This window comes from Sebastes fasciatus, chromosome 20 (assembly GCF_043250625.1).
Source record: "Sebastes fasciatus isolate fSebFas1 chromosome 20, fSebFas1.pri, whole genome shotgun sequence".
Taxonomy (NCBI): Eukaryota; Metazoa; Chordata; class Actinopteri; order Perciformes; family Sebastidae; genus Sebastes; species Sebastes fasciatus.
In genome coordinates, this window is record NC_133814.1 from 27,262,384 (window position 1) to 27,287,544 (window position 25,161).

Genomic DNA, 25,161 nt, shown 5'->3' on the forward strand with positions numbered 1-25,161 from the left:
AAATCTAAATTCTAGAAAGATAAAATCTCTGTTGAATTCCGTCTCCTGAGCTTCTCAAACAGCAGCAAAGTGTTCCTGTTGTCAGATTTTAAACTAATCTAACTGCAGTTTTATCACTTTCCTCACCAAAGTTTTCTCTGAGTCAAATTCAGTCTGAACCCTCCGAGACTCGCTGAGAGATTCAAAAGTCTAATTGTACAGACACAGAGAGCCCATAACTCCAAATAAAACCCTTCCTCATCGCTGCGGAACAGGAATGCGTTCGGGGGTTTTGTTGTTGGAAGCCGACCGAAGCTTTACGGTCGTTTTGGGGCCGCGGCGTCCCGCTGGGTCTCGTCTGAACAGCTTTGGGTCTCGTCTGAACGGCGTTGGCAGTAAAAACCCCGGGCTCGCACACAGATAATGTTGAATATTTGATGTTTTAATGTTCCTGCCTTGTTTTGTTTTTTTCCAGGTCCACTTGTGGTTGCTGGCAGTGGACGGTGCAGATTACGTCTTTGATGACTTGATGATTGGGTTTAAAAGGCACCAAATTATTCCACCGGGGGACGCGGCGGAGGATCAGGGCCGACACTTTGCTTTCATGTTCTCTGTTGGAGGAGGTGGAGAGAGAACAAACAAAGAGAAGGTGTTTATCAGTGTATACTAATGACTCCTCTCTGCTCGGTTCTGGATATGAAACATTTACCAGTTGTGTGGGTGTTTTATGACCTTCAAACATGTTAAGACCCCGAAGAATAACTGAGGGTCGACCTGTATGAGCATCAATACAAGTCTAGAATCTATCAGGGCTGGGACGACTCACCTCACGGTTCAATACTATCACCGTACTCCGGTGCTGATTCAATATGTTTTGTGTTTTTTAGATATTGTGATTCGATATTACGATTTATAGTGAGTTTTGTTGACTTTTTTAACACTAGACCAGAGGTCAGCAACCTTTACTATCAAAAGAGCCCAAAAAAATAAATAATAATCTGTCTGGAGCCGCAAAACATGTGATCATTGTGATGAAGGTAACACAGTTTACAGTCTAAGTATATAGTATATCAGTCTAATGCAGTGAGGGCCAAAGAGACAATGTACTACGGAGTATTAGTGCCACAATGAGGGAAACAACATCTGAGATTTACACAATAAAGTCAGAATATAACAAGAATAAAGTCATAACTTTACAAGAAAAAAGAAAACATGTAAAATTACTACTTTATAATATTATGACTTTATTCTAGAAATCTCAGATTAATTTTTTTCTCAAAGTGGCCCTAATACTCCGTCGTACCGTCGTACCATAGACCTACAACAATGATAAATACAAATGAAAATGTAAACATAAAACAGTTATTCATTTCCATGTTAATAAACCCACAGGGAGCCGCTGGAGAGGATCTGAAGAGACGCAGGTTGCTGACCGCTGCTCTCGACCACGGAGGGAAAAAGTTGATTCACACACTTCTAGGGGACTTTTACTTTGGAAATCTCTAAATGAATCCAGTATAAATGTTTGATTTTGAGCTCTCGGTGTATCCGTCAGGTCCAGCTCTCTTTCTGCACTGCTAGCTGTGTCAGCTGCTGGATCCGAGGCTTGTTGGGGGAGATTTGGGAGTCCGGCCTTCAGATGGTGGGCAGCAGAAGACACACATCTGTCCAAGCAGCTGCTGTGATGCCCGGCCATCCGTCACAAACACACGCTGGACGTGGTGGTTTTCAGCGTGGCTCCATGTTTGCTCACGTAAAACCTGCTCTGTGCCTCCAGGATCACAGATTTCCTTTCTTTATAATCTGTTTTGCATGTATTTCAGCAGGTTAAGGAACTCTCTAGTCTCTGATTCAACATTAAAAATTACTATTTGAGCCACAAAAGTTTCATCTGTGACATTCAAGATCGCTGCAGAAAGTCGTCAACTGGATTCTCAATCTGAGCAAACAGCCTGAAGTTTCCAAATATACCAAACACCTCAGACTGAAGTAGTGAAGAAGGTAAATGTGTTTAAAATAATGCACCAGAGAGTTCCACCGTTTCTCCATTTGATTTAAAGGTGACGACATAAAGAAAGCAACCTCTCGGGGGTGAATATTTCACTTGTTTTAAGTGGGATGAAAGTATCATACAGAGCAGAATAATAAGTGTTACCTTATAATAACTTTAAACTGTATTACCGGAGGGGAACTTTAAGGAGGGGAAAGCATTCAAGTAGCTAGAAGCTTTCAATATGGAGAGATTAGATAGCACACATTGTCTGTCTGATTTTAACAGTTGGTGCAGACAAAAGATACCAACACGTTCTCATCCCAACTCATCACGTACTGACGCTTCGTCAGACCCCTCGGCGTCACTTTTCGGACGCGGTAAACACGTGATTAATGTTGTGAACTGAACAAAAACACTTGTTTAGCTTCAGGCAACAAAACCACTAAAGGTCCAGACACACCAACCCGTCATCAAAGAACTAGCAGCGACAAAGAACGACCGTTGAGTCGCCTCCCGTCGCCTCGTGTCTCGGACAAAAAGTTGCTCTCGAACACACCGCAAAGACGACAGCCGACGGTCAGTTAGCACGTACGTTCTGCGCCTGCATGAGAGGAAATAACTCTCCATGCCAGCGGTAGTCTGTATTCATCATTCAGAAAGGGAAACGGGAACGTTTGAGGCAAGAAATCTGTGTAGATTTTGAATATTGGCAGTTTGACGATATTAGACGGCGTATCGAACATTTGCTCCGACGTTTTCGGAGTTTAGAAGCTCCACAAACTGCTGTGACAGCCCGCTATAGCGCCTGCCGGGTCGCCGGACGGTCACGATCACAGACCGCTACGAGCTGCTGGAGCTCTCTAGAGACCGGTTTAAATATCACAAAACAAATGTCCGTTATAGATGAACAGGAACCTGCGGTTATCTGGTTATCTGCCTTTTCAGAGTTGAAAAGCTCCACCATCGGCTGCAGTTTGAGTAGATGTTGTGGATCGATGTTTTATATTTCCCGTCTCTCCTCGTTGATGATCCTGTTTCTCTGACTTCACTATGAGCTGGTAGAATAAACAGTTTAAGGGCTGGTGGAGCTCAACCGGCAGTATATCATAAAGTCAACAAACATTGATCATAAGAAACAAAGAAGTAGAGTTTTCGATAATATAGAGTTTGTTTTTTTGTCCAGTGCTTTAAGAGCTGGTTTAACGGCTGAAGCCTCGTCTAGCATACTAGAAATAAAACACTTTAACTGTTTCATACTGAGGAACGCAGTACGTACTGTATACTGTATACTGTATACTGTATACTGTAAACTGCGTTCGTCAGTAGTATGTAGTAGGCGGTTGTAAATACAGCCAGTATCTTCCTGCCTCCCGCTACAGCAGGTTTACTACAGGACCACATTTGACCAGATGATGATGACACACAGATTCTCCAGCGTCGCAGCTGCTCATAAAATCTCTCTTAATAAAAACAAAACAATCAAGAAAATAAGAAGACAAAATCAGACCAAAGCAGAAACGTGATGACTCATTTCCACTTTGAGGATTTGAAGCTGGTATTATGATCCACGGCGTTTAACCGGTTTCAGCTCATTACAGAGGTGTTCCTCCCACGCAGCCATGAAAATACCTGACTGTTAAAACTGTGAGTGGGCCACCAGAGAGCCGTTCACATCCTGAGAGCAGAGGAAGATTCAAGCGTCTGCCTTTTTTAAAACGCCACCAACGGAAGGGATATCAAAGAGGGGGTGATGTGAAGATACCTCCGACAGGAAGTGTTAGACGATGTCACCGTTCTTCAAATACTGACTGACTGAGGCAGATATCCTCTAATGAGGCTCCGCTGTCGCCTCTCATCTTGTAACGAGTCGGATCGAAAGGGGGGAAAAGAAACCGGCCTGGTTCCTCGTTCTCAGCTCTTCAAGCTGTTCGACAGTCATTTTGGCCGCTCCGGGGACCCTTAGTCGCCGTTACTCCGGTCTGACCACCTCTTTGATTTTTCATCTTTTGATGAAGTAAATCTGTATTATTTCTTTGCAGCTGAGACAAAAACATTTACCATTTCCCACAGTGGCTGATAATTCCCCAAATCCCACGAGCACTTTCACTATTTTACCAGACAATTTAGAGAAACTGAAGTTGAACAGGGAGCCTGGCTGCCTGCCACCGTGACAGCAGTCATTCTCCACGCTGAACCCGGTTTAATCATTGTGAGGAGACAGTGATCCGACAGCTCCGTCAATGCAGCGCTGCGTTCGCTCACAAAGAGTCCGAATACACCTGACAAGTGTTAAAGATGTCGTCCTGCTAATAAAGCGTTGTTGAACAGTGTTTGTGTCACCTGATTTATAATAGTACACTTACATCTAATACTAACTAGAGGATGAATTGATCATGATCGTGTAGGTGGCAGATAGTGGACAGCATTAGAAGACAAATTAAATTCGATTTTAAAAAAGTATAAAGAATAAAAAGAAAGTAAGTTTTTATATCAAAAACAGGCAAAAAATCTGAATTAATAACAAAAAAAATTGATAAATTTGATAATTAAAATCGAGAAAGGCATAATTTCCTGCGGTAACCACGGAGCTAGTTACCAGCTGCAATAATTAGTCAATTAACTGAATTAATCAGCAATTATTTTAATAATCAATTAAACAGATTAATCTTTCCTTTTTCAACATATATAATAAATTGAATATCTTTTGGGCTGTTATTTTTGGAAGACGTCACATTTAGCTTGAAGAAATTGTGTTTTCTGATCTTTTAAAGAATTTAAAAATAATTAATTATGTAAATAATAGTTCATGCTTTTTGTTTAGTTTGAGGAGAAGACTCCTTATGAACTGTTACATAAGACCTAAAAACCCTCCTCGAGGTCTTTTCTTGAAGCGGCAGGTAGTTCAGCGTCACCGTTAGTGCTGCTTCACCATCCCAGCCTCGGTTTAAATAAGGTCTCCTGGGTGTTACGGCTCTAATATCTCAAATGAGAAGCAGACTGGTGTCAGTAGGAAACCTCGCCGAGTGTGAGAATGACCTTCACCACGAGTAAACCCTTCTGTGGAGAGTCTGACTCCTTTACTGCCGAGGTCGACTCTAAATAACAGAAACCCTTCAGCGTGACTCGACTCACTTCTACACAATCAAGAAACCCAGCAGCTCCGGACGTGAAGCTCGGCCTTCCGACGCTCCGCCTAGCTTCTCTCTAACCTCCGCCTGCGGTGAATAAAGCATGCAGATATCCGTCTCTCCGTCTCCCTCTGACTTCCTGTCTGACCTCCATCAGATACAGCAGCGTCCTGTTTCTGTCATCGTCTCTGTGGAAAGATATACTCTACGACGATGTCTCTACTCTTTAGGGAGAGAAAAACCCACGCCTTCTACTCGACCCTGCATATCTAAGACCGTTTATTACAATCCATGGATACTTTCAGCCCAGTCGCACAGCAGCTCAGGAAATAGTCACCCAATTTAAAGTATTGATTTGTGTACAATAAGGATGTGCATTCAAAGCAAAAACACTATTCAAAATCACTGAGGATTAGTTGATTATTATCCGAATAATCGCAATATACATTCGGAACGTTAAACCAAATGCGGCGCGGCGGCCTCGCCCTGGTCGCCATGCGCCTCCGGGTACCCAACTCTCCTCTCTCCTTCGGAGGGAGCGTTGGGGTTTGTGCACGCACACACGCACAAACGGTTAAGACAAGGGAAATATATATTTTGGATGGGATGAATAATCGCATAAACTGTACGATTTTTTTACAATTTAACGACACAAATTTCACATTTTTTTGTGATGGTCAGCACGAAATCAATTCTAAGTAGTTTTATTTTGAAAAGACGGGAGCGGAAATTGACAAATTCGTTGGAAAACGCATGAAAAATACGTTGTTGAAAGTCGTGCTGAGGGTCACAACAAAGGGGAAAGTGACTATTGACTATTTCATGACCTGCCGTGAGACTGTGTTGATACTTTAAAGCACTAATGACCATTATACTAATCATAACATCAGTATTTAAAGTATTTAAATGTACTCTCTAGCTTCTATTAGGGGTGGGATTATCATGATACTTCAGTCACGATACAATCTTATTACGATTTTAAACATTTTGCGATGTGCTGACTAACGCAATATATTGCGACTCTTTTCAACTGTTTGTCAACATCTGTTTTATGTAATGAGATGCAGCTTTCACTCTGTTCATCTCACAGTTTTCATTCACATATCTTGAGTAAATTAAAGTGAATCTAATGACCACGGTCTTTCCTAAACCTAACCAAACTTTAACAACAGCGGCGTCAGAATCGCTCATACTGTTTGTGTTATTTTGGAAGGTAAAGACAATCTATTTATCATTTAGTTTGGAGGATACTTTCCTCAAATTATGCCGTTTCATTGTTTGAAAAATAGTTGGATTTAAATCTCACGTTCACGTCTGAGAGGAAAACCTAAGTGTTGGATGAAGTGGTTTTTCCAGTGTTGTGTTTGTTATCAGTGGAGACAGAGAGAGATTAACGTCTGCCCGCCGCTCACAGGAGAGATGATGAATGAACTAGACGTTAAATACGGAACACTACAGAGGTGGCGTCTCGACACTGTAAATGTTCACACAATGAGGTAGGACATAGAGGAGAAACACATTTATCACCTAGCTTGTGACTGCAACGTGGACAAACAGGACATCTGCAATCAGTTTTTGACAGGAAGTGTAGATGCAAAGACACAAAGGACACCTGACTGAGGAGACGGGACAGACGGGCCGTTTCAGGACTCATAAAGCCTGGAGGAAAGTCAGAAACACCATAAAGAGTTCTTCAGGCAGGACAAAGACCGACATCACAGTCACGTCCACGGCAACATGAAGCACGTCCACGGCAACATGAAGCATGTCCACGGCAACGTAAAGCACATCCACGGCAACATAAGGCACATCCACGGCAACATAAGGCACGTCCACGGCAACGTAAAGCACATCCACGGCAACATAAGGCACATCCACGGCAACGTAAAGCACATCCACGGCAACGTAAAGCACATTCACGGCAACGTAAAGCACGTCCACGGCAACGTAAGGCACATCCACGGCAACGTAAAGCACATCCACGGCAACGTAAAGCACATTCACGGCAACGTAAGGCACGTCCACGGCAACTTAAAGCTAATCCATGGCAACGTAAAGCACGTTCACGGCAACGTAAAGCACGTCCACGGCAACGTAAGGCACATCCACGGCAACGTAAAGCACATCCACGGCAACGTAAAGCACATTCACGGCAACGTAAGGCACGTCCACGGCAACTTAAAGCTAATCCATGGCAACGTAAAGCACGTTCACGGCAACGTAAAGCACATTCACGGCAACGTAAGGCACATCCACGGCAACTTAAAGCTAATCCATGGCAACGTAAAGCACGTTCACGGCAACGTAAAGCACATCCACGGCAACATAAGGCACATCCACGGCAACGTAAAGCACATCCACGGCAACGTAAAGCACATTCACGGCAACGTAAGGCACGTCCACGGCAACTTAAAGCTAATCCATGGCAACGTAAAGCACGTTCACGGCAACGTAAAGCACATTCACGGCAACGTAAGGCACATCCACGGCAACTTAAAGCTAATCCATGGCAACGTAAAGCACATTCACGGCAACGTAAGGCACATCCACGGCAACTTAAAGCTAATCCATGGCAACGTAAAGCACGTTCACGGCAACGTAAAGCACATCCACGGCAACGTAAAGCACATTCACGGCAACGTAAGGCACATCCACGGCAACTTAAAGCTAATCCATGGCAACGTAAAGCACGTTCACGGCAACGTAAAGCACATCCACGGCAACATAAGGCACATCCACGGCAACGTAAAGCACATTCACGGCAACGTAAAGCACATCCACGGCAACGTAAGGCACATCCACGGCAACTTAAAGCTAATCCATGGCAACGTAAAGCACGTTCACGGCAACGTGAAGCACATCCACAGCAACATAAAGCACATCCACAGCAACATAAAGCACATCCACAGCAACATAAAGCACATCCACAGCAACGTAAGGCACATCCACGGCAACTTAAAGCTAATCCATGGCAACGTAAAGCACATCCACGGTAACGTAAAGCACATCCACGGTAACGTAAAGCACATCCACAGCAACATAAAGCACATCCACAGCAACGTAAAGCACGGCAACGTAAAGCACATCCACGGCAACGTAAAGCACATCCACAGCAACATAAAGCACATCCACAGCAACGTAAAGCACGGCAACGTAAGGCACATCCACGGCAACGTAAAGCACATCCGCGGCAACATAAGGCACATCCACGGCAACGTAAGGCACATCCACGGCAACGTAAAGCTAATCCACGGCAACGTAAAGCACGTCCACGGTAACGTAAAGCACATCCACAGCAACGTAAAGCACGGCAACGTAAAGCAAATCCACGGCAACGTAAAGCACATCCACAGCAACGTAAAGCACGGCAACGTAAAGCAAATCCACGGCAACGTAAAGCACATCCACGACAACATAAAGCACATCCACAGCAACGTAAAGCAGTTCAACGTAAAGCACATCCACAGCAACGTAAAGCACGCCAACGTAAAGCACATCCACGGCAACGTAAAGCACATCCACGGCAACGTAAAGCACGTCCACGCCAACGTAAAGCACGTCCACGGCAACGTAAAGCACATCCACGCCAACGTAAAGCACGTCCACGGCAACGTAAAGCACGTCCACGCCAACGTAAAGCACGTCCACGGCAACGTAAAGCACGTCCACGCCAACGTAAAGCACGTCCACGCCAACGTAAAGCACATCCACGGCAACGTAAAGCACGTCCACGCCAACGTAAAGCACGTCCACGGCAACGTAAAGCACGTCCACGGTAACATGAAAACCAAACTAAATCCCCCCCCACTGTCCTGTCTGTCTCTCTACTCTCAAACAAAGAAATATGTGAAGAAGTCGGAGGCTCTAAATGGGAGCCGGAGTCTCATCTGTGAGGAACTGTAATGACTTCGTGGAGCTCCCACACTCGGCTGCTTGGTAATGAATCTCAAACAACAACTCTCATTTGTTTTTGTTTGTTAGCTTTCTTACAAACTATGTTCCCATGCAGACGATTTAATTTGACAGTTGGAGAGCTTCATTTTCACGGTCCAGGAGAAATCTCTCCTTCTTCCTCGCTCTTCCTCTCCTCCTCGTCTCATTCCCCCTGTCTGTGAGCTGACAGACTGACCTGAACCAGCACACCCACACCGGGTAATGACCTGCTTGGTTTAATTAACTGGGACTACAGACTTCACTGACGAGAGACAAACTAATGACTTTTTATTTCCTACATTGGTTCTGCTGTGACGCTCCGGACTCATCAGAGTCATTTACACATTAATATCAGTTTGTATCTGTCACATATGTTTCTTGTTAATGTGCTATTTACTGCTTTACAGTTTCCATTAGTACTGAAGTTTATGTAAGTTTAGTTTCAAGATATTAAAGTGAGCTGGAATCAGAGACACCTGACAGGAAGGTGGATGGTAGTGGAGATCTCTCAGGTATACGATGATTTGATAATATGGTTTTTCACTATTTACCAACGAACAAGCGAAGGGAAAATCCTGTCAAAAAAAGAAAGAAAGCAGCTTCGGATCTTGACATGTTTGGCACAAAGACTATTGTGGAAGACAAATTGAGGTTAGAGGCTGAATTTCAGCAGGAGTCAGGCGGTTCAGAAGGTCACAGAGATATTTTTCTCCGTGTTGATTCGCGGCCTCGGCTCCCAGCGTGGGCCGACTGAGAGCCGGATAAAGGTTCAGGCTGATGAAGCTGCGGGAGGACGAGGAGAGTTTTCTTATCTTGTTTGGAGCTGAAGCGTGGATCGAAAGCTACGCAGGTAAGAGCGAGCCCAGAGGTCAGCGCAGCAATTTAAATGACATTAATAATGCTGAACACTGGCGGCGGCGGCAGCGTGTCCTCAGTGAGTGATGGAAAAATGAGCTGTAACCCTGAAGCTGAGGTCTAAAATATTTATACATGGACTTGTGGAGATTTTTACTCTTTTACACCGTGTCAGATAAACTCAAGGATGTTTGATTAGTCGAGTTTGTTGGGTCAACGCGTGGACCAAGTGGCAGCTGCACTCAGAGGTACAAAAACACACGGCTCAAACCTGAGTTAAGTTTCGATTTTATAATGAAATATTGGGCTTTCATTTCTGGTTCAGGCGATGGGGTTATTTAGGATTCACCGTCTCTCACACATTTTCACAAAACATGCAAAAGAAACTCAAAGTTACCTGTCTGTAACACTGAATTATAAATATGTTCAAGGACATGAACATGTAGCTCCAAGATAAACTTTATTTTGCACAATTAGGTACATCTGTGCAATCTAATGCAATTCAATTCAGTTTGTGTTGACATTGTCGGAGATGTGATATATGTTTTTTACTGAGGTCATAGTTAAAGGTGGTGTTGTACTGGACAACTCTGTCTCAGACAAAAATTACATTCCCAGACAACTAACTGTATTCTCAAATACGTTTCGACGGAAACATATTTCCTCCCAGATTACGGTCGCAGTTTTAAAACGTGGTTAACTTTGTAAATTGAACCAAAACAAAACAAAAACACCAAAACTACTTGGTTAGGTTTAGTAAAAACATCATGGCTTAAAATAACTATGTTTTATGTTATTAAGCTACAGATGTAAATTCAAATAAGTGAATGTTGACTTTTAGTTTCACACGAGACATGAACCGTCTCCGGGGTGAAACATCTGGATTAAGTTTGATCCATCCACCCGGACCTCCTCCCGACGAGGACTTCTGCAGACTATCATTACAAACGGATTTGTGATACGTCAAAAACAAAAGTAATTCCCAACAAAATAATGTTGTATCGGAATGCATTAGATTGTACAGGCGTACCTAATAAAGTGGCCGCTGAGTATATTGTCACATTAGCAACCGAGCAACACGTGTCAAATTCTGCTCGTTTCATGCGTACAGTCTTTTCAAAATAAACGTCCGTCTTGACAGGAAACAACTTCCTTAGATTTAGGCAACAAAACTACTTAGTTAGGTTTATCATGGTTTAGCTTAAAATGACTGGAAGTAAAGTTACTTGAGTACATAAAGTTACTTTAGTATGTAAAGTTACTTGAGTACTAAAGTTACTTGAGTATGTAAAGTTACTTGAGTACTAAAGTTACTTTAGTATGTAAAGTTACTTGAGTACTAAAGTTACTTGAGTACGTAAGTTACGTGACAAATAAATCAACGTTGACTTCTGGTTTCAGACGGGACATGAACAGCGGTCTCCTGGGTATTTTTGCCCCTTCGCTTTCTACAGTATTTCCTGCTTCACGATTAAGTGAATTACACACAAATTGATTTAGTGGAATATATACGAATTACAGACCATTACTTTTCGGTATCGCTATGAACGTTGTATGAGAGGAGCTTGAAAACTGATTTACAAAGCTAATTTTTTTCCCTTCTTTAAAATTAAAATGAACAAAACATCAGGAGTGACTGACTGTAAGAATGTTCCTGTCATCTCGGGAATGAAACTCTTCTGGGATCAAAAGACGCACCAGTCTAAATGTTCATATATCTTCCAACATGGGAGAGTTGAACAATCCTTTTCCTCCTCAGTGACTGGTGCTACTTGAAAATGAAAAACATTCATCTGAGGAGGGAACAATGAAAAGAAAGCGTCTGGTGTATCAACCAGCCAGAGAGCAATTTCTGCTCTTTTTCTTAAATCTACTCTCAGTTTTCATGATAATTTACATGTTTTGTAAGTTTCATGACTCTCGGCGTCCTTTGAAATCTGCAGAAACTCCATTGTGTGTCGCCACAAAGAAGACAAATCCTTCACTTTCTTTGCAGATGAAAGGCGTACAAGCTTTTGGTGTGACTGCAGGCATAAAGCAAAGAGGTAATAGGTGGTCTGTGGTCACACGAGGTGTGTTTGAGGTGTAAATGAGTGGAAGACCGTCCCCGTGGCTTTCTCATTGAAACATCCACACAGAGCAGACAGAAGCTGCTGTGTGCTGGGGAGGACGGCTGGGAGGAAACCATCCTGCTCTTCGGGACAGGTTACAAATCACAGACCTGTCCAAGTTTGTCAAACACTTTCAAAGCTTTCCTCACTATACTTTCTATACAAGGAGAGCTGGGAGAGGAGGTTTGGCTGGCGGTGAGTGGATTATTCTATAGAATACCTCGACTGTACAGATTTAAGAGGATGAGATTCTCTTTCCAGCAGACTGAGCAGCTAAATCCAGCTAGAAGCTTTCATCTCCTTTGGATGTAAAGGGAAGCAGGTTGAAGGATTCGTAAAGCCTTGGGCTGAGCGAGACGGGAAAAGGTTGGTCCAAGTACATGAGGAAGGTGATAATGATATATATATATACTGTATGATGGGTTGGGACCTCACCTATCTCCTGAATCAATACTATCACCATACTTGGTCTATCACTAGACCATGGAGGGAAAAAGTTGAATCATTCACTTCTAGGGACTTTTAATTTGGAAAATATCTAAATTAATCCAGTAAAAATGTTTGATTTTCAGCATGTATGTAGTCAGAGATGTCCTGAAGTCAAATATATCAGGATCATTGTCAGGAATTATTTATTACATTTTTTTTTTCCAGTAACCCAGAAATCAAAGAATAAAGACATTTCCCTCACAGATTGGTGCCATTATCTTTTTATTTATAAGGGACATGTAATGTTTTATACTTCTGGTGAATATAATCCATCAATCTTATTTCCATAGATGTATTTTATATACAATTCCCTTTGTTAACACCTTATTTTGAAAAGCGGACGTAGTCCCACGTGTCTACTTCCTGTAACTTCTCCAAGGTGGTCTCTAGCTCTCCCGTCAGCTCCGTTCTCTTTATCCATCCATGGTCAGCTCCATCGGGGCCGTTTCAATGCAGAGAACATAAATGTCAGTATCTGGGTGCTCTACAGTCGTAGCGTCGGCCCGTTTGACCACGGAGACGAGAGCGACGGCCGGCTCGACCGCCACATTACCGCCATACGATAACATTTCCTGCTAACTTTTTCCGGACATTTTGCAGACATTTATTGGACTTTTATTCAGACATATATCGGACGTATTTCGGACTTTTGTTTGAATATATTTGAGCCTTTTTTCAGACTTTTTTTCGGAAATATTTCAGACATATTTCGGCCTCTTTTTTGGACATTTTTGAGCCATATTTCGGATATTAGCATTTTTTCAGACTTTTTTCTGACATATTTTAGACATTTTTTGGACATATTTTGGCCTTTTTCTTTTTTTTTTTCAGACTTTTATTTTTCAGACCTCTTCAGCCTTTGTTTTGACTTATTTTCAGACACATTTTTGCCTTTATTAGAAGTTAGCATGCAGCTTTAGCTCTGCTCTGTGTAGCTCTGCTTTTCCTGTCAATGTGTGAAACCCAAAGTGTTTCCATCCTTTACTGGATGTGTAGTGTTTAACACGCTGGATTTAACATGGGAGGGTGCAGGTCGTATCCACGCTGACCCTCCAACGTTTTACACTCTCTGAGGTTTGTTTTGGTTGACGGATACAGAACGAATATGACGTCACGTTACTCAGACTACCACAATAAAAGCGGTAACTTCCTTCTACCTCCACATAGACTCAGATGAAGCAAACATATCGATTCTGGTATTAAAACATCTGTTTCAAATTCATGATACCTAGGTGAATTGATTTTCTTTCCCACTCCTAGTGTTGCTGCATCATTACTCAGTAACATACTGGAACCAAAGCTCCTGTAAATTCATTCTACTATAATATTTTTCTAAGCTACACAATCCATGACCACCCTTACCATCCCCAGAATAACAAACAGCGTTTAGGAGAGATCTTCTATGTGGACACACAGTCACACCGTGTTGTTTTATGAATCACAAGGATTTATAGATGTTGTTGAAAAGGCCTAAAAATCTCATGAATACTCGCTCTGATTTCATGCAGCTTCACATCGAGAATCACTTTATAACGTGGCCGTTCAAACACTGACTTCAAGGTTTCTCTAACTACAACATATATCAAATACATTCATCTAACTGCAGTGTTAGGAGTCTACAGTGTAGTTAGTTAAACATCTTTTCAAGTGCTTGCTGTACAGTAAATAATGCCAGATCAGACCGCATGGCGAGTTAATGCTTCCTGGGTCACTGAAATGTATTCTTCAACTGTTAACTTGAGGAGAACTGAAGCCTTCCTGAGCGTGTTGTTCATGTATCATACAGGGAATGAAGATGCAGCGGAGGGTCAGCGGCGCCGCGAGCCCGAGTCTCCTGATTTAACATCGTCTGAACATTATTCATGAAGCTCGGCTGTAAGTGGCCTGTTTTTATCCCCAAGAGCTGCTCGGAGAAAAAGATCAATTCTTCCTCACATTTGGCTGCCAGATTCATCTTTTATTCCTGTGGTGTCGCAGACAGTAAACTATTCATACACAGGTTACATAAACACACAAGCAGCGCCCAAAAGCACCTTTTAAACAAGCAGATGAATGACGGACACAACCAGATAACTCCTAGTATGTTGATTGCTAAACATGTTTCTCCCACTATTCCCATCGTAACCAGTTAGCTCCCAGTGTTAATGTAAAACCAGCTCTCTCTCAGGAGGCAGATTTATAACCACGTATCTCCCATTGTATTTATTTTAGGGCTGTCGAGTAAAATATTTAATTACATTTAATCACATAGTTAATCACCATTAATCTAATATTTATGTATCTGTTCTAAATGAACCTTAAAGGGAGATTAGTCCAGTATTTAATCCTCTTAACATGGGAGTGGGTGGTTTTTGGCCTTCGCCATTTTCGTTTTTGGCATTCGCCATCTTGGTTTTTGCCCGTCGCCATCTTGGGTTTTGTCCGTCATGAGGCCTTTTAAGGTACTGCATTTAGCATCAAAAATTTACTCTGACTTGCCCCAAACTGCATGTGATTATCATAAAGTGGGCGTGTCTGTAAAGGGGAGACTCGTGGGTACCCATAGAACCCTTTACATTCACTGATCTGGAGGTCAGAGGTCAAGGGATGACATGGTTGGTACCGATGGATTCATCAGGTTGTATAGTTTCACATGATACCAGTATCTTCACTCTAGCTTTAAAACTGGCCCGCTACAACCTACAAACATCGATTGTGTAAATACGTTAAAGAAATTAGTGGCGTTAAAACGATTTTGCGTTAACGCGTTATTAACGCGTTAACTTTGACAGCCGTAGTATTAGTGTGTAGTGCCGCCGCCACAGCACGCGGTGTGTGTGATCAGAGCTTGTTAAGCAACAAAGGATGTGACGCCTCTTTTAGTCCACATCCATGTGTGGCATGCTCGACCTGCGTCCTGAAGGTAAAGTACATATTGTTCAGGTCTTAGAGGATGCAGTGGATCTGCTCTGATCTAGTGAGGTACATTCATGCTGTACTGGTCCGTCATGTTAGTAATACTGCACATTAAACAGATCATTATAACCTCCAGTGTCTGTTGTTCTGGAAACACTGCCTTAAATTATACAAGTGTTCTTGATATTCTGTCCACTCTGAGGGAACTTTGCAGATACAAGGTTTTCCCTCCGGTGACATTCAAATGCACATTAACACCAGCACACACACACCTGAATAAACATTCATCCCCGGCTTCCACATTTTGTTCATCTCGCCACAATATGGGAACATGAAAGGCTGCTTGTGTATTCCTTCAGGAGCGGCGGTTTCTGCTGCAGACGGCGTGTGCGTTTGACATTAGCAGCGTTACTGAGGGCGCTCAGCGGCGGCTCTCCTCGCCCGCTCTGCAATGCTAAGCAGCCTCAGTCAGGTGTATCGCTGCAGAGCGAAGGTTGACTTCTAACACACGATGTGAGCGCTGTGTTAAGAGCAAGAACATGTCTGCCCTGCAGAAACACGCCGCTCCCACCTGCACTGAAATATTCACACCGCATCATGGGAGATAGCATTTCCTTTTGTTGTTGTCCTCCTCTTTCTTGTGTTTCTGTTGGCATGCAGATTATTCCCTCACCCCGGGGCTCGTCTTTCTCCTAAGCTTTGGATGAAAAACATTACTTAACCAGCGTTAAATAATGCTGTGTGAGTCTGCATGCGGAGAAGAAGAAGAAGAAGTAGTGGTAGTAGTGAACGCTCAGCATGTTAACGACTCGGTCTGAAGAGTTCCATAACTTCTAGAGACCCTGCTTGAACTTTATCACCTTAACTGCACTAAAGTTTGAACAAAAACAAGTGTAAGTCCTCACTGCCGGCCCTTAAAGCCTGCTACGCCCATCACAGGACAGAAGTGATGGTGGTGGTGATGGATGGAGAGACAAAAACAAGTATACTGTCACAGACACATCGATACACAGCCGCAGATCCGACTCTAATTCTGTGTGAAATTCATCAAAAATTGATACGGCTGTCAAAAAACAATCTCTCCAAGTAACACACTTTGAGTCATTTCTGAAGACAATTTCCACACTGAAAGAAATGTTGGACTCTGCGTCCACCGCCGCCTGAAAGCTTTACATCACAACATGAACTAGCACCCCCGTCGCAATGTTGTGTACATATTAGGGGTGCCACTTGGTTTTCGGACGTCGCCACTTGGTTTTCGGACGTCGCCACTTGGTTTTCGGACGTCGCCACTTGGTTTTCGGACGTCGCCACTTGGTTTTCGGACGTCGCCACTTGGTTTTCGGACGTCGCCACTTGGTTTTTCGGACGTCGCCACTTGGTTTTCGGACGTCACCACTTGGTTTTTGGACGTCGCCACTTGGTTTTCGGACGTCGCCGCTTGGTTTTGGACGTCGCCACTTGGTTTTTGGACATCGCCGCTTGGTTTTGGACGTCGCCACTTGGTTTTTCAGATGTCGCCACTTGGTTTTTGGACGTAATGATGGCCTATAAAATTGCTCCTTAATATAATTTTCATCATTTTAATGATCAATCCTGAACGTGTTGCTGTTCGTACAGGTGAGAGGAAGAAATACGACCCACAAAGTCCAGTTTGAGTGAGTTTAAAGGTTTATCAAATGGCAAAAGTTCAAAATATTATGAGAGGATTTCAAAACTCTGAAAAGTTCATTTTATTCTCAATCTCGACAAAGAACGGATAAACTCTGAACATGACTTCTTGTACATATAGTGAATGTTTTTGTAGCAGCATCGATCTCCGGTGAGTGCACAGCAACAACACTGAACACTAAAAGGAAGGAACCATGCAGGTCACGGACGTCCGGTCGGTGTGTGAACAGGAAGTGCTGATGAAGGAAGGTCGCTGATGTTTCCTGTGAACCAGGTCAACAAGTTTGTCTTTGAACTTTAAAAGCAGCTGCTGTTCATCTGCCTGCAACACTCGGAGGCTTTCAGGTGACTCATCCCTGACCCGGCTAATGACTCCACTCGCATGTTACAACACACACTACTACCTAGAAAATCTATTCCTAGTGAGGCTATGTTGCGCTACACCACAGATTCATGAGTGTATTTTCCCAGAATTTCCTCTTGATCCCAGTAATCGCTGCAGGTTTAAAACAGGCTTAACAACAGCGGCCTTAAGTACATTTTCAAACGGCGAGGATATGATGTAACCGCCTCTCGTCGAGCCGTAATCCAGCGCGATGAGCCAAACAAGACCGAGGCCTTGAAGATGGTTTTCTTTTTTATATTAAAGGGTGTTTTATTGGATAAGTATTTGCAGCGATTTTGGAGGAGATTGGTCAGAGGCGGAGGTCGGGCTCTGTGATTGGACGATCAAAAACGAAGAGGATTAAACCGGGATGAAGGTGATCAAAGGTGATTTCTGCGGCGCTCAGCGGCCGAGAGCTCGAGAGGTCGGGGAACAGAAAGAAATCATTCAACACACAGCGAGAAGAGATTAGATTTTAGGTCAGCCATGAAAAGTTTCTAGAAGTATCTCTACACTATGTACAGGCTGTGAACATCAATGGAAAGCTGATATAAAGGTGTAATTTGGATTCAAATAGAGGAAACATGAGCACAGTGTGGAACACAAGACTGAAGTCCAGCAGCAGCTGATTGGACGTTTGATCGGACTGTAAAATACCAGAATATTTTGGGTTTTGGACAATTTTTATGGACAAAAGAAACGACTTGATCGACTTGGGCGCTGGGCAATTGTGATGCGATTGTTTCCTATTTCCTCATCTTCTATAGTTCAGCGTAGAGATGCACCGAATGCTAAATTCTGGGCCGATACCGATACTGATGTTTTTGTTGATTTTGTTTTAGCTGTCTTTTATTCCCCTTCTGTGCCACGAAAAAAAGACCTCTTCATTATAACAATAACTGAGCTGTTTCAAAGTCATTCAGCATTCCATTACACTGTCTTTAAATGAGCACATTTATGAAACAACCTTTAATATAACCTCCTTTCACATGAAATATTAATATTTTAAATAACTTCATAAGTCTTTTCAGCTGTTATACGACTACCTGCTCAATGAAGAATGTTTCAGTACAGCCCAACACAAATATTAGTTTTCTGAAACATAAATTAAATGTAAAAGCAATTCAAAACATACAGTATGCATTCTTTCCTACTTTACTTTACTTGGGCGGGTCGTCCATATACTAAGGGCCATCCATTTCAGCATTTTTCATTTTTATATTTTTATCCGTCTGAGAGAACGACCCCATCCGCGATCAATTAACTAGTGGACGAGTAGCATCAGAACGCCGCTGGGGAGCGGATGTGGAGCTTTACTCCGCTGGTGCAGCAGAACGCCTCGCCACCCAAGTTGTCCAGGCTGGACGGAGCCAAGGCAGAGCCAAGGCAGAGCCACGGCACGGCGGAGCCACGGCACGGCGGAGCCACGGCACGGCGGAGCCACGGCACGGCGGAGCCACGGCACGGCGGGGCCACAGAACGGCAGAGCCACGCCACTACGATACTGCAGCCACGACGAGCTGCTGCACTCTGCTCACTCATTCCTCCATCATGTAAATGTTTTCTTAATGCTATCTGTAGAGGACACTATACTTTTAAAAGGTGATTGAATTTGTTCGGGTTTGTTGGTTGAAGATATACAGTAGTGTAACTGAGGAAGGCGCCAGTTCTAAAGGTTATAAAACAAAGAGCTGGTGATGACACACTGCCAAACAGAAACATGGAAGACACTAATGTGAGGAGAAACATAGTAGCTAGATAGTCCATCAGACGCTGCCTCTGGACCACCAGAGAAGACCCAGCTGATTTATCTTATCTATTAGATATTACATCATTATAATGTGTACTTTGTGCCCCAGCCACCACGCACCAAACCGCCAACAAACAAAAGCCCTGAAATGCATCAAGAAGAAGGTACAGTGTCTCTGTAGGAGAGACTGTTCAATACTTCACCACCAACATCCCTCTGGATTATTAATCCTGAGAGGCGGACGTTGAGGAGGGCTGTCACACTGAAGAGGACAACACAAACATTGATAATGACACTAATGTAATGTGTGTGTGTGTGTGTGTGTGTGTGTGTGTGTGTGTGTGTGTGTGTGTAGCAGGGCACCCAAAACAAAGATGGCGGGCAGTAAAAAATCAGCAGCTCTTAAATCCGTCACTCCGTTTTACGGCCTCCTCGACTTTTACGGCCGCGTTGATGGAAAGACGGGCCGCCGAAGATTGCCTTCATGATTGGCTGCAGCTGCACAACACACACACACACACACACACACACACACACACACACACACACACACACACACACACACACACACACGACTTCCTCCAACCGCCATCATCACGCCATCGGAGGTTGTTAAAGAAAAAAAATCAAGCAGAAAAATAATAAAATGGAGATTGCCAGACAGAAGGTTGAACATGAATAAGTCACGGAAACTGCAGATTCATTACTGCTCGCACACACACACACACCAGCAGGACTTCAACTACATACAAACACAACATCAGAGAAATGTACACACACACACACACACACACTCAGCCAGCCACATACATAAAGATATGATTACTGATGCAGGGACTCCGTCAACCTTGCCTTTAGCGGTGACCACACCCACACCCACACACACACACACACACACACACACACACACACACACACACACACATCATTACTGTATTAAACAATCAGTCTCTAATCTAAACACGTCTCGTCTCTGCTGTTACATCATCACGTCATCAGGACAGAAACACACCTCCTGCCTGATTCCGTCCTGAGTTAATCAGCCTTTTAACATATTTTAACACATAATATATGTATATAATAGTTGCTAAAACAAAAAAAAAGGTTAATATTCATATTTAAAATGGATAACAAATTGATTTCTCTTCAACAGAAATGTAGAAATGACAATAGAGTATGTCTTAATTCCATCACACTCAGTCTTCCTCCCTCTAGTGTTTAAAATGTGAAACTGCAACCAGAACTATTATTCCTTTATGTTCACAGTTCCAGACATTCTGAGTGTAACATGAACAATCTGATAGAAACATCTCCAAAGTCTTATCAGCCATGTCTTTGAGAACGACATCTTTTGATTTTAACTCTGAGCAGCAAACAGCGCTGACGGCCAACAGACGCAGAGATGAAAGCTGAACAAAATCAATGTCAGGCACACACGGAGGAAAACTGTTCAGCATGTTTTCATTGTCACTGAACACAGAGCAGCGACAACAACAACAGCCGTCTAAATGTAAATCTCAGACAGCGTGCTCACGTGTTGTCTCACACACTCGTTCATGTATTTCACACCAGAGCAGGAAGATAAACAATAACACAAAGTCCACATGGATCAATAACTCAAATATCTAAAGTCATATCATCTAAAACAACAGCACTCATCATTCAGTAAATACAAAATAGACACATTTAGAAAACGTGGAAGAAATAACCTCTGTAGCTGCTTTGTACATGTTGGTGAAGTCCCAGATATGTCAGAAAACCAAACGCTGTCGTGTCTGGGTTCATAACGTCACCCGGCGGCGAGCTGTATTCACATACAGTGACTGTATCTAGCAGCCACACGTCTCTACTGCGGTATGAACCCAAAATAAACAGATTGTGCTGTGATTTAATATCAATAAACAGATCAACATGATGCTGAAATAACTACATGATGATGCTGATTAGTTAAAAAGTCTGAATTAATACTTTGTCAGGTCTGTTACCATGACGACAAGCAGACAACTTTTAAAATGCTTGTTTTCTGAATGGAGTCTGGTTGGATCAGTGTCAGGCTACGCAGCCGCTCCATCGACACTCAACATGACGTCATCTAGAGACGTTGTTGTTTCTACCAGAGACAGTCTGTGGTTTCTGCTCTCTGGACAGATGTGATGGACTATCGTAGCTCTGGGTGACCACAGACACATACAAGATTTATTTATCCTCCATTTCTGATTCAACAACGTCAGGACGTCAGGACGTCAGGACGTCAGGACGTCAGGACGTCAGGACGTCAGGACGTCAGGACGTCAGGACGTCAGGACGTCAGTGAGGACAGGAGGACAATCTCAACGCTGAGAGGATTTTGTGACGCAGCGTCTTGTGAATTCACGTCTATTTTATATATTTGATTTTCTCTGGAAAAAGGCAAAAACCAGAATGAATTGATAATAAAGTAATAAAGTGACTGTATAAAACGCTCAATGTTACATCTTCTGCAGATTGTTTTTCACACTTTGAAGAGTCCAGCTAAAGAAATGTGACATAAAAACACAGTACTTGAAGTATGGAACACTGTTTGAAAGGAGAATCACCACCCAGATGTGTTCTTATGAATACTGAAGCATCATTGTTGTTGATCAGTTTTCAGTGTACAAAACAGAAAGTTAAAGGAAGTGAGTACAGACGCAGCAGCAACAACACGAGCACAACAAACATCTAGAAACACTCACAAAAAACACCAGCATGATGCATGAAGATTCACAGCAAAATAAAACAACCAATTACAACTAAAAGCAACCACGTGACAACAACAGCATCTCAGCTTTAAACACAAGTCAGGTCCGACAGCAGCGATGCACCAACCGGCTGATCCAGGAGCGACCCCGCAGGGACGCACCAGCAGCGACGCACCAGCAGCGACGCACCAACCGGCTGATCCAGCAGCAGCAGCAGCACAAACACATGAATCATTGAGAAGATCAGAAAACCAGCTTCCTCACCTTCAGCTGCATCTTCATGTCGCTTCAAACTCCTCAAGGTGTCGGTCCGATTCAGCTCACTTCTGGGTTTTTGTCCCTCGTTGTCATGATGTCTCTGTCACACTTAAAACATACATATTACTTTAGTTTTCATTTCTTTTATGAAGCTTCATAGGTTCAAGGTTCTTTGTCATTTAACAATTCAAGCAAAGCTGTCGTTGGTCTCAGGTTCCTTCAACAGTGCTTATAATATATATATATATATATATATATAAAAAAAAGGGGGAATAAGGCATAAAATAGTGCAGTTTCAATCAATATAAACATAAGTAAATGCAGTAATGTAAATGTAAATTTGCTTATTTGTTGAAGACAGTATTTCAGATGGGAAAACTGAATGTAAACAGGATGTTGCATGTACACTATACTGTACGCATGATGAGAAGTGATATATGTACACAGAGGTGTAAACAGGGATGTAGTATGTAATAATGAGAAGTAATAAATATGCATATATATATATATATATTTATTAAGGCTGTCAATCGATAAAAATATTTAATCGCGATTAATCACATGTTTGTCCAGAGGTAATCATGATTAATCACACATGTAACTGTTCAAAATGTACCTTAAAGTAAATAAGTATGTCATAAAATATAGCAAAAATAACATTAAAAATAAATGTAGCCATTAATTAATTAATTGATAAAATGTGACATAAATTGATATTTCTGTTTTAATTTGCTTCATTTATTTATCTTTGTATTAATTCATTTAGTCTTCTGTGTAATTTTCCCTTTTTTATTCATTTTTATACATTTTTAAATTTATACTTAATTTATTTATCTCTGCATTTATTCTTATTTATTTATATATTTTTGCATTTATTTTTTATTTATTTTATATTTATTTTTAAATGTATGTATTTATGTATTTATTTATTTATGCATGACTTTCACTTTGCATTTCCCCCCTTATTTATTTCCCTAAACTCATTTATTTCTGTATTCTTTTCTTTATACATTTTTTTTACACATTACGAAACGACAAATATATAAAACGGAAAATTAAACACAAGAGTTATTTATTTATTTATTCATTTATTTTTTATTTCAGATGGTTCCTTCCTCCACAGTAGTTCCGTAAATATGGATATTGTTTCTATGTTTGCTGCTACCTGTTGCTTTATTTATTTATTTATCAAATCATTTATTTATTTATTTATTCATTTATTTTAGCAGGTCCCGTCCTCAATAGAATCTGAATTAACCCTTTAAAACGCCAAATTCACACAATAACACAAACTAACCGATCGATCGAACCGATCGGTAACTTCTGTGTTCTAAGAGGTCAAATTACAGTTTTTTTCAACGGAGTCTGGCGGCCTTTAAGAGAGCACAGATAACAGAAAGGGATGTCTGACAGCGAGGTCAAGAGGTGAGAATATTCTAAATACAGCGTACACTTAAACTGATATTGATTGATTTAGGTGTCTAATGTGTGTTTTGTTGATGCCCCCGTCCACAGCAGTACATCGCTTTGCTCCAAACTCCATCACCTGTAGGTAATACACTGACTATGGAGAAGAAGCTCATACAACCACACTGAGAAACACCTGAACTGTCCCTTTAAATGCACTTTGAGAGACATTATGCAGACGGTTAAAGTGGCTGCTGATGAAAAGTGTTGATATTTCTCCCACGTTTGCTTGAGAGGATGATTGCAGGTTATATTTCAGGGGGAAAAGCTGTTTTCATTCACTGCTGCTTTATTTCAAATCTCCAGATGTGTGATTAAGTTGCCGAATCGATGTTTCCTTCCTGCTCAGCGGCTAATTACCAATCAAAGCAGATTTAAAGAGACTGGAAGCTCTTTCTACCTCCTGTCTTAACTATGTGTGTGTGTGCTGATAGGAGATGAATAAGTCATCCTCTGGTGGAGTGTTTTAAACTACGCTCATGCATCACGCTGTCGCTGTGGGCTGGAAAGACTTCATAACTCCAGATTGGTGATTTACCAAACTGCTCTGGAGATCACAACCAGATTTCCAGATCAACTGAAGGATTAACATTCTTCTGAGTTCATATTAATCATTCATGTCACATCACGCTGAGACGGTTTTTCTGTTCCTGAAAACTGGACTTTTGGAGATCTTTCTGCCAACAGCAGCCACATGTTTCTAAACGATTAGTCGATTAATTAATCATTCCACCGACAGGAAAATAAATAGCAACTATTTTGATGATATATTTCTCGTTTAAGTTATTTATCCGTAAATGTTTTTGCCGTTTCATAAACTAAAACGATTATGGGTTTATTGAAAGAATTATTGTCAGATTATAGATCAATAGATAATGAAAATAATCAGTAACGTATGGAGGACGGAACCTGCCCGAATAAAAAATAAATGAATAAATAAATAAATAAATAAGGAAATAAATAAATATGTAATTAAATGTAGTAAAAAATAATATTAAAAATAAATGTAGCAATTAATTTATTAATTGATAAAATGTGACAAATTCATATTTCTGTTTTAATTTGCTTCTTTATTTATTTATCTTTGTATTCATTTCCTTATTTATTTACTCTTCTGTTTAATTGTCCCTTTTATTTATTTATTTTATTAATTTTTAAATTCTTAAAAACATTAAAGTTAGACAAAAAGGCTTATTCTTGTCCTCTAGAAGGGACTTTGATATTGGATTACTGAAAAAGTACACAGTCAAAGTAATTCATAGTATTTGTCAAAACAAAGCCTGATAGAGTTGCATTGATCTAATTAAACATACATCAAACTTAAAGCTTAATTACACAACAGATATTAGAAAAGTAGATTTATTTAATGAAGAAAAAAGGAAGGTATAATGTGTGCAGACGGTTAATTACCTCAGTGTATGATGACTTCCTCCATCTTCATCTTCCTCCATCTTCATCTTCCTCCTCCATCTTCCATCATCTTCCTCCAACATCTTCCTCCATCTTCCATCATCTTCCTCCATCTTC

The 25,161-nt window shown here is 41.7% G+C and overlaps 1 long non-coding RNA gene across 1 annotated transcript; it reads right to left on the bottom strand.

The window, feature by feature from the left end:
• Nucleotides 1-381: 381 nt before the first annotated feature.
• On the bottom strand, nucleotides 382-25,161 carry LOC141758226 (uncharacterized). The gene is made up of 3 exons (XR_012591838.1): nucleotides 25,045-25,161; nucleotides 22,174-22,275; nucleotides 382-590 (listed from the first exon to the last, which is right to left on the bottom strand). It is a non-coding gene; the product is annotated as an uncharacterized LOC141758226 (long non-coding RNA).